Source organism: Diceros bicornis, chromosome 2 (assembly GCF_020826845.1).
Source record: "Diceros bicornis minor isolate mBicDic1 chromosome 2, mDicBic1.mat.cur, whole genome shotgun sequence".
NCBI classification, from domain to species: domain Eukaryota; kingdom Metazoa; phylum Chordata; class Mammalia; order Perissodactyla; family Rhinocerotidae; genus Diceros; species Diceros bicornis.
Genome location: NC_080741.1, coordinates 11,031,360 through 11,044,955, shown reverse-complemented (window position 1 = coordinate 11,044,955; position 13,596 = coordinate 11,031,360).

The following is a 13,596-nucleotide window of genomic DNA, read 5'->3' as shown; positions in this document are numbered from 1 at the left end:
TTGTTGGTTAGTCTCTGGCCAATTTATCAACCTTGTAAACATCTGAAAATGCAGTCTAAATATAATGCACATTCAATCCATAGTGCAGTACTGAACTTTTAATTAAAAGATCCAGATTTTCATAAAATGGATGCAAGTGATGTTGAAAGAAGCAAGGGAATAATGGGCTTTTTTGATAAATGAAGACCTGAATGAGTTACTGCAGTGAACAGCTGAAGGAGAGAAACTAAAGAAGGTTGCTGACCAAAAGTCCCTTCAAAAAAGAATAATTTTTAATGCCAAAATATTGAAGAGAAGCCTGTGAGAAAATGAAGAAGCCCTGTAAGACTTTTCCAAAAGTAATCTTCTCCGTTATAATGCTGTGAAAGTCGAAAGTGAAGGGAAGGATGTTTGTATTCTGCTGGAATGCATTTTTGTAGGGAAAATTACTCTAAGAAATTCACATTTGATTCGTTCTTTGTTCATTATGAGAATTGGTGCATAGTTGCAAATTTAAATGAAATTTTGTTAAATACAAACTAAATTTAATTTTTAAATTTTTAGTTTCATTTTTGAAGATAAAATACTAAATAAATTTTTAGTATCTGCTATGAAATCTGAAGCCTGTTGTAAGTAAATTTTAAGTGGCCTTTTCTAATACAATTAATCTCATATGTGGACAACCTCCAATTATCTTGAAAGGTGCCTGAGCAACAATCCGGGGCTGTGCATCAGATTGAGGGGGAGAGGGTGGGAGAAGAGATAATGGGGGGCTGGACTCTATCCTTGGATTCCTCCCACTGTTCTTGTGGAGGCATGAGTGATATCTGGGACTCAGGTATGGTCTGTGCTTCCTTGAATGCACCACTGCTCTAGCTGTACCACATGGGTCTCTAGATTTATAAGTGCTACAAATGTGTAAAAGGTATAAATGAAAAGTGTCTGGAAAGCAATTCGTGTGGAAATTCTTTTATGCAGCCCAAGTTAGTGACAATACAACGTGCATGACATTTCCCTAACATCTGTAGTTCTGCAGAACTATCAAACTGGAATTTCCCCATGTTCTTTTCTCTAGGAAAATATAATCATGTAGAGTTATGATATTAATACTTTGGTGATGGAAGTTTTCTGAATTCAGCTTTTTAGATGCTATCGACATTTAGGAATTCCCCGTAACCTTTGAATTCTTTGAATTCTTGTGCACAGATCCATCAGTTGATACTCTTGTGAACATGAATTTTTAGAATTGTTAGTTTGATATCTTTTGTTATTTGTAAACATATGTGAGGAAGTGGACCTCCCCTATTTCCTCCCAAGAATAGAACATTGGAGGGGAACTGTATTGGTTAGGCTTCTTAGCTACAAACAACTGAGTCCACTCTGGCTAGTTCAAACAATAAAAAGGATGCATTTTAGAATAGAAGGTAGTTCACATTACCATAAAGAGAATTGGAAAAACTGTTTCCAGGCTAATTTTCCTGGAATAATGGCCAAAGCCTCGCTTCAGAAATGACCCAGTGAGAAATCTGTTGCCATTGCTGCCACCAAGGCCAAGCACTAAATGCAAGTACTGCACCTTACTGCAATTGGGACTGCTCTGAGCACATCGATGCGTTTCTGCTCCGGGAAGCTCAACCTTGCAACACTCCTACCCCAGAGGCCAGACAGCTCTGCTGCCACATATGGAACGAAAGCTCATGACAGACCCTCTTTCCTCATGTTGATATCTTGAATCAAAGTCTCATGCAAGTGCATGTGATTGGTAATGTCAATGTCACACATGCCTGCATCTCAGCTACAAGGGAGACTAGGAATTCACCTCTTTGTGGGGGATAAGGGCCACATACTGTAGAAATTTCCCCAAATATTAAAAGGCTGCTCAAAAAATAATGGGCAGGCACGAGTATGATTAGTGTCCATGACAAGGATCTACAAAGTTCAATTAGCCTGCCTTCTTGCACCCACTTGCTGAGGAAAACAGCCCCAAGTGGGTCTTTACATGTAGGGATGCTGGGCAATGTAATGTATGTCGAATGAAACTAGCTCCACTTTCCTGCCCACACTGGACAAAGGAGTCAGCAGCATTTTGCTGGATTGGAATGAACCTTTGTCCAATGGAGGCACTCCATAATGAATCATCATCATCATCATCATCAATCATCATCATCATCGTCATCATCCTCCCTAACTTTTACTGAGCACTTATTATACACCAGGAACTGTGATAATTTAATATTTCATTTAATTCTCTCAAAAACCGTGTGGGTTTTACATTTACATTGCATTTCACCATTTTACAGGCGAAGATTCTGAGATTTATACAGGTTAACCACTAATCCAAAACCGGCAGTACGTAAATGAAATGCTGGGATTTGAACCCAGGCCGACTGGAAAGCTCAAGCTCTTAGTCGATACTGCATGCTCATCCAGCAAAGCCTCTCCTGCGACCCATGAATGTCAGTGCACGTGGGGATGGCGATTGTAGTGGACGGACGGCTGCTGTTTATCCACCCAGGATCACTGATTGCATTCATTGCTCCTCCAGCCCCTGGGTTGGGCGTGTGACCAAGGACTGTTCAATCAGAGAGCTCTCCCGGGACTTTTCTACTGGAGACACTGGGGAAAAGTTTCTTTCGCCCTCTTTCTTCCTCTGCAAGCAGCGTGTAAGCAAATGTTTTCCTAGGAAAGGAGGAGCAAGCCTGATGTGACTGTGTCAGAGCAACAGGACACCCAACTTCCACATGGAGATGGACTTCCAAGAGTTTGAAAAGGACTCTGTTGAGAACCCAGTATTCTACCACATAATACAAAGACTTGGGTGTGAGAAAAAATATAAGGATGAGTGTTAATCAAAAAACTAACTTGAACCTAAAAAATCCTTAATGTGTGGGCCACTGATGGTAATGAGGACCATGAAGGGAGGAGTAGAATTAACACCACCACCAAATCAAACCAAAACACCTTGGAACTATTTTATTATGTTGATTTTGGGGGATGAACCCTTGCCCATAAGAATGATTAGTATCAACTGTAGGTAAGAAATATCTTTTTATTTGTTGGATATACTCTCCATATTTAAATAACCTCACCCAATAGATTGACCCAGTTTGCCAATTGGGTGCTTTTTGTGGCTAACTCATCTAGCTGTCTCACCAGGACTCAATATTACACATAATCATGAGTTATGCCAAGCTGGTAGTTGTCTGCAAGGAAGGCAATGCAATAGGGCCACTTGGGGAAGTGCTGGGACCCCAAAGATGAGAGGAGTGCCACCATGACTGGCTGCTAACAAGGAACCAGGAGTCTGGAACAAGAAATGCCTGAGTACCAGAGGATATTAGCCCAGACTCCTCTGCCCCAGATGACCCTGGGGCCCCTGTATCTTCCTCACGGATTCTCAAAGCTCAGGGCAAGAGTGTGATGTTACCACCCAAAACCTAACCCACACCAAGGAATGAAAACTGAAACTCTCTCTTGAGCTATGTGGGTTTCCATCTTTGGTCACCATCTCTTCTTCTTTTTGTGTTTTAAGTAAAAATTTCTCTGAGTATAAAGGAAATACACACTCATTCTATAAAATCTGAAAAAAATGAGAAAGAAGAAAATCACCATTAACTTTACCACCAAAGACAACACTAGTGTCACTTTAGTTCTCTTTCTTTCCAATCTATCTCGTCTATGATAAAATTATATCCAGAGATTTGAAGAGTTTGCTGTAATTCCAAGTCTTTCTTTGCTTTTGGAAAAGTTACCAATAAAGAAAATCAATGATAATGATTTTATAGTGTCAACATTACTGCAATAACACCCTGACGAAGAATGACTTTATGAAAGGAGTAACAGTGGATCTTTTTCTATTTTAACCCCACTCACAAGTAAATTCCTGTTAACTCATTGCCTTTCTAAACTGCTGTTTGGAGAAACCAGTTCTAATCACAGGCAGAGCTGACGAATCTATCTCAATTCAAATATCTGCAAGGAAAAGATTCACATTCATTGCTCATTAAACATCTGGAATAAAAGAGTTTGTATTTCCAACTTGAGCCTGGCTTGTTGAGTTGCAAGATTGCTTAAGGGTTATTGCTTTTGAAAAAGTAAGATTACTACCTAAAAGGCATTATCCAAATAAACATTATATGCAGACAAAGGAATTAGAACTATGAGACTGAGTCATCAAGAGATTCTTCAGAGTTCTGAGCTTAAAAGAAAACCAACTGCAAAATTCCAAAAGCATACCTTGGTTAAGGAATTTCTCTAAAGAATTTAAGACTTAAGAATTAAAGAATTAAAATTAAATTAAAATTTAAGAATTTCTCTAGGGCCGGCCCGGTGGCATACTGGTTAAATTCGTGCACTCCGCATCCCGGGCGTGGACCTATGCCCTGCTTATCAAGCCATGCTGTGGCAAGTGTCCCACATATAAAGTAGAGGAAGATGGGCACGGATATTAGCCTAGGGCCAATCTCCCTCAGCAAAAAGAGGACAATTGGCAACAGATGTTAGCTCAGGGCTAATCTTTCTCACGGAGAGAAAAAAAAAAAGAATTTCTTTAAAGAATTTATATATAAACACTTTATATTACAAAGAATTATATATAAAGAATTACATACATAAATATATATTTATATAATATATATATAAAATTATGGCTATGAACACAGTTCTAAATCCATGATATTAATAAAACTAGTTTAAAGTATGTACCCTGAGTCCTTTGCCCTCAGAATTCTAAAAACATTTTACACTCCTCTAAATGCTTTTGAAATAATCCCAACAAAAACTTCATTTTTCCTAAGAAACAAGTAGTACTCTGAGCACACATTTTTTCCACTAAGATAATTGCAAAAGAAGATATATGTGGAAAAACATCGCTCTCAGTAAATTCTAAATAAAGCCAAGATGCTTGAACATCAACATATATTTATTGTGGGTCTTAAATGGTTACTAATTTTAAAAATTAGCCTGAGACTTGTTTGATGGAATTTAATAGGATTACAGGTCTTGATCGCGTCCAGAGCCTCTTCTCCGGGACACTGCCACTACCGCTTCTTAACTGAGGGATATTGGCCAGACACTAACGACAGGAGGATCCTGGCCGGCTGTGTAGGACTAATTGCACAAATGGGAAGTTGGAGCAACAGAAGCGCTGTCTGTGTGCCTGGAGCTGGCAGTTGTCTCTGTTTTCTCAACTGGTGATGTTTCCATTGGCAGTATCTAGAGGAGGGTTTTTTGTTTGTTTCATTTTCCTTTTACCTTTGTGGTATATTTAGGTATTATTTGTATGTATCGAGAATTCTGAAGAAAATAATAGGTATATAAACATATATGTGATATACGTATTTTTTCGTGCATATTCTCATTTATGCATATGTAGGTATGGATGCAGGTATGAATGTGTGTGTGCATCTGTGTGTATACATCTTCCCCAGACAATGTGGGAGACACACTAACAAATTTTCACTCTTTGAAGTTCCCTTTTCTAAATTCTAAACTGACCATCCTCTTCTGTCTACATGGTTTTCCTTCTAATGCTACAGCTTTTTTTTTTAACATTCACTAAAGCTTGATTAGATTTTTAATCCTAGCTAATCCAAAATCTTTCTTTCCTCCTTCCTTTCACATTCCTTCCTTTCACCAGTTCTGGAGAGTCTGCCTTATACCAAGTGCTGCAGCAGGCCTGGAGGTACAGTGTTGAGGAGCACAGACCTGGTTTGTATCCTCACGGTTGAGAATGCCCTTTAAGGTTATTTCTTCAAATAATTAATCTCATTCATTTTGTATTGTGTTGGTTTGGGTGCTCTGAGACAGACACCAGTACAGACTTAGATGGTGTATTGGGGGAAATGCCTGGGGAGGATAAAGGGAAGAGGAAGCATGAGTAGGTGGGGAGCCTCCGACTGTCACAATGCAGGTGTGACACCTGTGAAAGGAGTTAGAGGAAGAAGAGGGATTGGGTTGGAGGAGCTTCAGACCACAGTGCAGCCCTGAGTAAAATCTTGGCCAGGGCAATGAGGAGCTCTAGCAAGGAGCCTGTCAGAAGAGACCTGTGTTGGGGAGCAATGGCCTGGCTCTAGGACTCCTGCCTTGCTGAGCCATTGGCTGGGAGCAGCTCTGGTAGAGGGGGCCTTGGCATGCCTCCTGCAGCAGATCCTGAAGGTACAGCAGCTGGAGGCTGCCAGCTAATGACAGTCCTTACAGCAGGGCCTCTCTTGAAGGGAGATCTATATGGTGTAGTCTGTGGCTGCCACATGGGTGGATTTAGGGTTTTATCCCCAGAGGCAATTTGATTTTCAAGTTCTTGGTATAGGTGGGAGCAGAGTAGGGTGGGAGTAGCAGAAACATTTCACTGCTGCCCCTATATAAAGACTGCAGATCTCAAGAATTTAACTTGGTGACACAAATGAGTGCATACCTGTATGCTTCCCAGTTTGAGCAGAGAGGTCACTGTGTTGGGTGAGCAAAACAGTGGAAGTCCAGCTCCACTGGAAGTGTATATAGGGCTGTTTGTAATGATGCCTTTCTTAGAATGCCTAAGGCTCCAAATCCTTTTTTTCACTTCATCCCGCAACAGACACCTACCAGCAGTCAGGTATATAATTAGATACACAGCAGGCATCCTACATCACCTACCTCTTCTAGATTGTTCATGTCACAGTCCTTCCTGGGTTTACAGATCTAGGGACATCTTTGGATTGCATTTCTCCTTCTCTTAAAACAAAATAAAACCAAAAACACAGCATATTACATCCCTACCACCAACAAAAGACTTGCAGCAGAGGAAAGAAAGACCAAGCAAGAAAAATGAATTTAAAAAGGAAAACTACAAAACCATGTGATTATCTCCAGAATAATTATGACCCAAGTGCACTTTGATTGAACCCTTCTCCGAGTTGCCCTCTCATCAGATAGCTCTCGTGGGTCTGAAAACATAGGCAGCCAAAAGTATTTTAACCAACAACATACCAGGAAAATAACTCTCCACCTTCAAAATTATTACCACCAAGAAAATTTCAAAATACCCAAACCAGCAGTCAACTGAACTCTTCGGGGCAAAAACAACCAACCAACCAACAGAATCACTAAGTGTCGAGTGGGTAGTGTTTCAGATGAAGACCTGGTGGTTGGACTTTCTTTTTATTTATCTCTGCAAGAAACACTACAGAAACAAGAGAAATTTGCTTCTTGGCTTCCAAAAATAGAAATATGAAAACATTAGACACAATGAGTAGCCAAGAAGGTGATCAGGAGATCCTCTCTAATTGTTGCTTCTTCTCTACTTGTTTTTTTGTTTTGTTTTGTTTTTCCTTCCCAAAGCCCCAGTGCATGGTTGTATATCCTAGTTGTAAGTCCTTCTAGTTCTTCTATGTGAACTGCTGCCACAGCATGGCAACTGACAGACAGGTGGTGTGGTTCTGCAACTGGGAAATGAACCTGGGCCACTGAAGTGGTAAGAGCGCCAAACTAGGCCATCAGGGCTGGCTCTCTATTTGTTTTAAGGTTGGATCTCCACTCATCCAAAATACTAGCTCCGTTATGTTAATTAATTTTGAAACGTAACTGTAATTTCTTATCTAGATCGCTGCTGTCCAATAGGGCAGCCACTAGCCACATGTGGCTATTTAAAATTAAATTTTTTCAATTAAATTTATATTAATTAAAATGAAATAAAGTTTAAAAATTCACTTCCTCAGTTGTATTAGTCACATTTTGAGTGTCCAATAGCCACAGATACTGGACAGTGCTGATAGAGATGACTGATTAGATTTTAAGCTAAGTTGGCCTGATGTACAGGATAGTCAACAGCTTCTCACTTGCAAATGGTTGAATAAATAATGCCTTTGACTTTGGCGAATGCTTATAACTTCTCTTTGCTGTGAGAACTCCCCTTCCTGCTTTCCTTCCTTCCTTTCCTTTGTTTATTCTTCCGTTGTCTGGTGAGAAGAAGAGTTATGCTCCTCAACATCCTCAGCAGGTTGAGCCTGCCCCGCCCACCTCTGGTGTTTAAAGCCCAAAGGAAAAGATAGACCTTAGATCAGTTAGGATTTCAAAATAGCAATCAACTGAAAATTGTACCCTTCCTCTTGGAAATGGGCTTTCTGATTACGTTAAACGCAAGTTTTTAAAATTTAAAAAAAATTATATAATCTTTATTTACCCAGATAAAGATAAAAGAGCTTAAAGTTATTAAAAAAATGAAAAATACATTTGAAAGTTAAGAAAAACAGCTTAATTATACTTTCAGAGGAGATTTTTAAAAATCAATGGCTTCTTTCTAAAGACATATTTCTAAAAATTTTTACAGTATGTAAGTCTCACCAGTGTTTTAAAGAAATCAGAAATATTTTTATATTTGCTTTGGTGAAATGTCATATATACAATTAGGACCACTAGTCCTATTGCTTAAATCATTAACGAAACCTTGCCCATTAAACTAGACACTGATTTTGAATTGAGTAGTCTTTACACGAATAAAAACATTCATTCATTTGATCAATTGTGCAGCACGTACGAATCTTACAGTGATAGATCTAGGCGTCACAAAAATGGAACATTCCCTATTCCTCGATAGCTGAAATTAAACCATCTCTCAAGTCCTAGATGGCAGAAAACTTCATCTTGCCTATTGACTCTAAACTCAATCACTTCCAGATTCTTCTCAGTTTATTTTGGGTAATTATTCCAGCAATTCGGTGATCATCACTTCCCTTCTCTTCTTCTTCACAGAGTGATCTCATTTATTCATTCATCAAATATTTATTGAGTTCCTACTATGTCCCAGGAACTAGGAATTGAGGATATGGTGGTAAATAAGACGAAGTCCTTGCTCTTGTGGAGCACAGATCCCAGTGGGGAAGATGGGCAAAGAGAAAGCAAACAAATAAGTACATGAAAAACATCAACAGTGGTAAAAGCTCTGTAGAGAATTACAGCAGTGTGTTGTGATAGAGGCCTGGATGAGCAGGTATTTAAGCTAAGAACTGACTAATAAGGAAGAACCAGCCTTGAAAAAGAGGAAAGAGTGCTTCAGGCGATGGGAGCAGCAAGGGAACAGACTATAAGGTGAGAAAGAGCTTGGTTCCTAGTTTCTGAAGTCTTCGAAGGCTTCCGTGGTCTCCTGCATTGGCAAAGGGGGTACCGCATTGCCTCCCTGACCCAGAGCAATGCACGAAGCTGCCCCAGTCAGGGAGGGACTTGGGCAACGGGAAAATTTTAAGAAAGACAAACTTTAATATTATCTTAGACTTTTATCACACAAGAGTACACATTCTTTGATAAACTTGTGCATTTCTTCCCTTTTATTTTATATTCCTTCCCTTGCTTATTTTTGGCTTTTGGTGTAAAATAGAAATGGTACTAGGAAAGTTAAATAGAACTTGATATAGCATAATTTGAAGCAAAGACAAGATGACCCTTTTCCTTTGGCAGGAGCATCATCTTTCTTGCAGGACCACACTGGCTAGTTGTTGCTCTTGCCTCAGCTGGACACCTGAATGAGACAGTGCATATCACAAAGTTGTTAGGGACCTTCTCTAGGTCAATGTGATTTTTAAAAACAGGTATCACAAATAAAATAAATTTAATATTCTCCCTGTATTCTTTTAATTATTCTTTATTTCTTGAGGCTGTGTCATCTACCCATCCATTTATCTATCCACCTGTTGGGCAAATTTAGTTGAGCATCCAAGGTGAGCTCCTTCTCTGACTCCATCAACCCTCACTTACCTCCCTTTCTCAGAATCCCTATAGCCCTTTTTTCCATACTGCACAGTTTAGCACTTGATGATGCATTACATACATTATCCATTCTGATCATCACACTGCTGGCAAGAATATAGACAGGCAGATATTATTTCCATTTTGCTAAAGAGGAAACGAAGGCCTGGAGGACTGACGTATATGAGTGCTCTATTCTTCTATTAAATAACCATCTGTCTAGTTTCTTATAAAGTTAAACATACACTTTTGACCCAGCAATCCCACCCCTAGTTATTTGACCAAGATGTATGTCCACACAAAGACTTACACATGAATGTTTATTGTAGCTTTATTCATAATAGCTCAAGGTGAAATAGCCCAGGTGTTCATCAGTAGGAGAGAAGATAAACTGCCGTGTGTATGTCCAATAGAAAACCACTCAGCCCCCAAAAAGGAACAAACCTCTGATATGCCGGAACATAGACGAATCTCAAAAACATTATGCTGAGCAAAAGAAGCCAGACCTAGAAGAGTACATACTCTACGACTCCATTTATAGGAAATTTTACAGCAGGCAAAACTAACGTAAGAGGCAGAAAGCATATCAGTGGTTGTCTGGGGCCAGAAATGGGGGCGGTAGTGGGTGAGTGTGGACTGCAAAGGGGCACGAGGGAACTCTGGGGTGATGGAAGTGTTCTATATCTTAACTGTGGTGGTGGTTACACGGCTGTATGCTTCTGTCAAAACCCATTGAACAGTACACTTACTTAAAATGGATGCATTTCATTGTATGCAATTGATATCTCAAGATAATTTAAAAAATACATATCTACCTATAAAGTACATATATCCATATATACATACATATATGTATGTGTGTGTGTATAAAACTTCCCCCTCATCTGTATAAGAAGGGCTAAGGGGATATAGGGAACTGTATATAAGTCAGAAAGTTCCAGACAAGGAAGAAACTATACCAAGAATGAGAATATTTCTTAGCTTTGAGGATAACATACAGTGAGCAGGTAGAAATAGTTTCCAAAATACAGGCACCAGGCCATTACACAAACTTGAAGCTCAGCTCCTGGCACATGAAGCCTCTAGCTGTTCTTACTAACTGTGAGATGCCAAGAAGGTGTAATAAAAAATAGAAAACTGAGGTGGCAATACCTGTGGCCAGGCCGTGGTGGACACAGGGTTAGAGAGGGCAGGAGTTGATGGTGGAGCATGAGACGAGAGAAGAAAAGGACAATGTCCTTTCTGGTGGGTCAGCCTGGCCTCTCCTGAGACTCCAGGAGCCTCTCCAGACTGCAGCTGCTCGCTGGCTCCCCCGAGAGGCTGGGGCTCTCCAGTGGGAATGAAGAGAAAACCTTTCCCAAAGTGTGGACTCCAGACAAGGTGGCTGCTCCAGCTGAGATGAGCAGAAATTGGTCCTTTTGGAGAATCTGACTTGGTCCTAGTCACCAGGGGCTCTGTGATATTGAACGGCTTGGCTCCAGATTCCTGGTCAGAGTGACACGGAGCAGCAGAGGTCAACAGGACTAGTGCCGAAGTGGACATTTGTTGTCAACTCCCCTTTCTTGTGATAACAGTGCCTGGATTGTCTTTCTCGACTTTTAGTCCAAGTTGTCCTGGAGAGGACGGCTCCACCCTGGCTCTCGGGAGAGCAATGACTCAGGCTACACTTAATCAGAGCCTCACACTCCCCTGGCCATAGTGATTTCTTCAGGGATGGGCATATGGCTGCTCCCTCCCCAGAGCCAATGGGATGCCATGAGACATTTTCGGAGAGTGAGACATTTGTGAGAGGAGTGGGATGCGGTAGTACTTTTTGCTCTGAAGCTGAAACCTGAGAGGATGTAGGGTCAGATCTGCTGTCACCGACTCGATACTACTAGAGCCATCTCAGAGGAAATCAGATGAGAGACAGAGAGAAATCAAGTCCCGAACACAGTGCTTGGGCCCTGAGTCCGGCCATGCCTGACAAGTCTATCCTTGGACTTTCTGTTCTCACTTATTTCCTCAATAAATTCCCTTCTTGCTTAAACCAGTTGGGGTCAGGTTTTCTGTCACATGTGACTGAAGTGACAAGCTCCTGTTGATTCCTGTCTGGAGTTACCCCACCCCCATCTACTGCAAATACCTCCTTCTCTTTCAAGACTCACCGTTAAGTACCAACCATCGATGAGTCTTTCCTGCTCTCCTGCCTCAGGTGCAACTGACCCTCTTTTATTTCCCCCCACTGTACTCTGTACACACTCACACTTTATCGCAGCCCCTAAACTGCTTTAGAATCCTTGTTCTTATGTGTGTGGATCTCTTTCCACGAGGCCGTAAAGCTGTTGAGGACAGGAGCTGTCTGTTTGTGGGCTTTGTATCCTCTGACTCTAGTCCAGTGTCTGACACATAGTGGGTGCATGACTAGTATTTGTTGCATGAATGAATGAATAGGCAAGAATCTGCCCCCAAGTTTTCCAACAAGAGATATTTGCAAGTCAGCTGGTGGGCAGAGTGAGGCCATGGAGAACTGGGGATGGACAATGGAAAGAACTAATCTTTCTGTCCTCCAGTCAATCTGTCTGTGTGTCTAAATGTCCTTGGACATAGTTCAAAACTGGGATTCCCAGGCTAGGAGAGTGACTTATGCTTGGGAATAGGAAATTCAGGGCTATTTAAATGCTACCTGTGCCCAGTACTGATTTTTGTGGCCAAACTCAGCTCTCAGAGAGCAGGTCTGGAGAGCCAGGGACACAAAACCTGAGGAAATCAGGTAGGAGGTGATGGGATAGTTTCTAAGCATTAATAAATTCTTATTGATGAATTGAATTTGTTTCTTATAGGCACTTTTTTCTCCCCATTAATATGAAAAAGCTGAATGGAGTTGTAAATATGACCAATAGCAGAATAAAATGAGATTAATAAGTGTAAACAGAAAATGTTTGAAGCATCAAATGACTTTCTAAAGTATCCTCAAGACAATATTAGTAAATAGATCCAATTAACTATCGTGTTTTGGTGCCGTGAGCTTGTTGACTTTTCCTACTTCCCAAATCAGAAGGTCACCAACCCCAAGCTCAATCATCTATTGGCTACAAGACGTTGGGCAAGTCATTCAACTCATCAAGGGTATAATTTTATCACCTTTTCACTGGGACAATAAAACTATCATCCCCACTTACATCTCATGGTTGTAATGAGGATTAGATGAAGGCAGAGAAGGAGAACTAAAATGAATTTGCATACCTTTGTGTTTCGGGTCCTGTGCTCCTTCTTTCATAGACTGAGTCTGTCTTGATTTTCTTGGTTGCAAGTGACAGAGAAAAACACCCCAAGTGGCCTTAAGCAAAAACAAGATACATTGGCTCTTATAACTGAAAAATTCAAAGAGAGATATAGGCTCCAATGGTATCACTGGAACCCAGTCACTCTCATCTCCATTCTCTTCAATGTTGGCTCAGTTTCCAAACATTACTGTCTCTTGTAGTCACAAGATGCTTCTGGCAGCAGAAGAACCTCATTCAAGTCTATTAGAAAGGAATAATTATCCTTTTCCTAGGATTCCCGGCAAAAACCTCATTGAGTCTTATTGACTCTGTTTGGATCACGTGTCCATTCCCAAACCAATCATTTCAGCCAAAAGAGAAGTCAGATTCTTCTGATTGGCTAGGCTGAGTCACACGCCCATACCTCGGTACTATCACACCCACCTTCATTTTATGAACTGAGAGAGGAAGAGTTGGTGATCCCCCTGAGGGAGATTGTGCTACGGTTACCAGTAGGGAGAATGGGAGACAAATGACAAAACAACAGATGTCAGTTACCCATATGTAACTCTTAATTCCTCAGGCCACACAAGGGTGGTGGTAGTGGAGGAGGCAGATGAGAGGGACAAACAGGGTCACAAGAACATACAAACTAGAA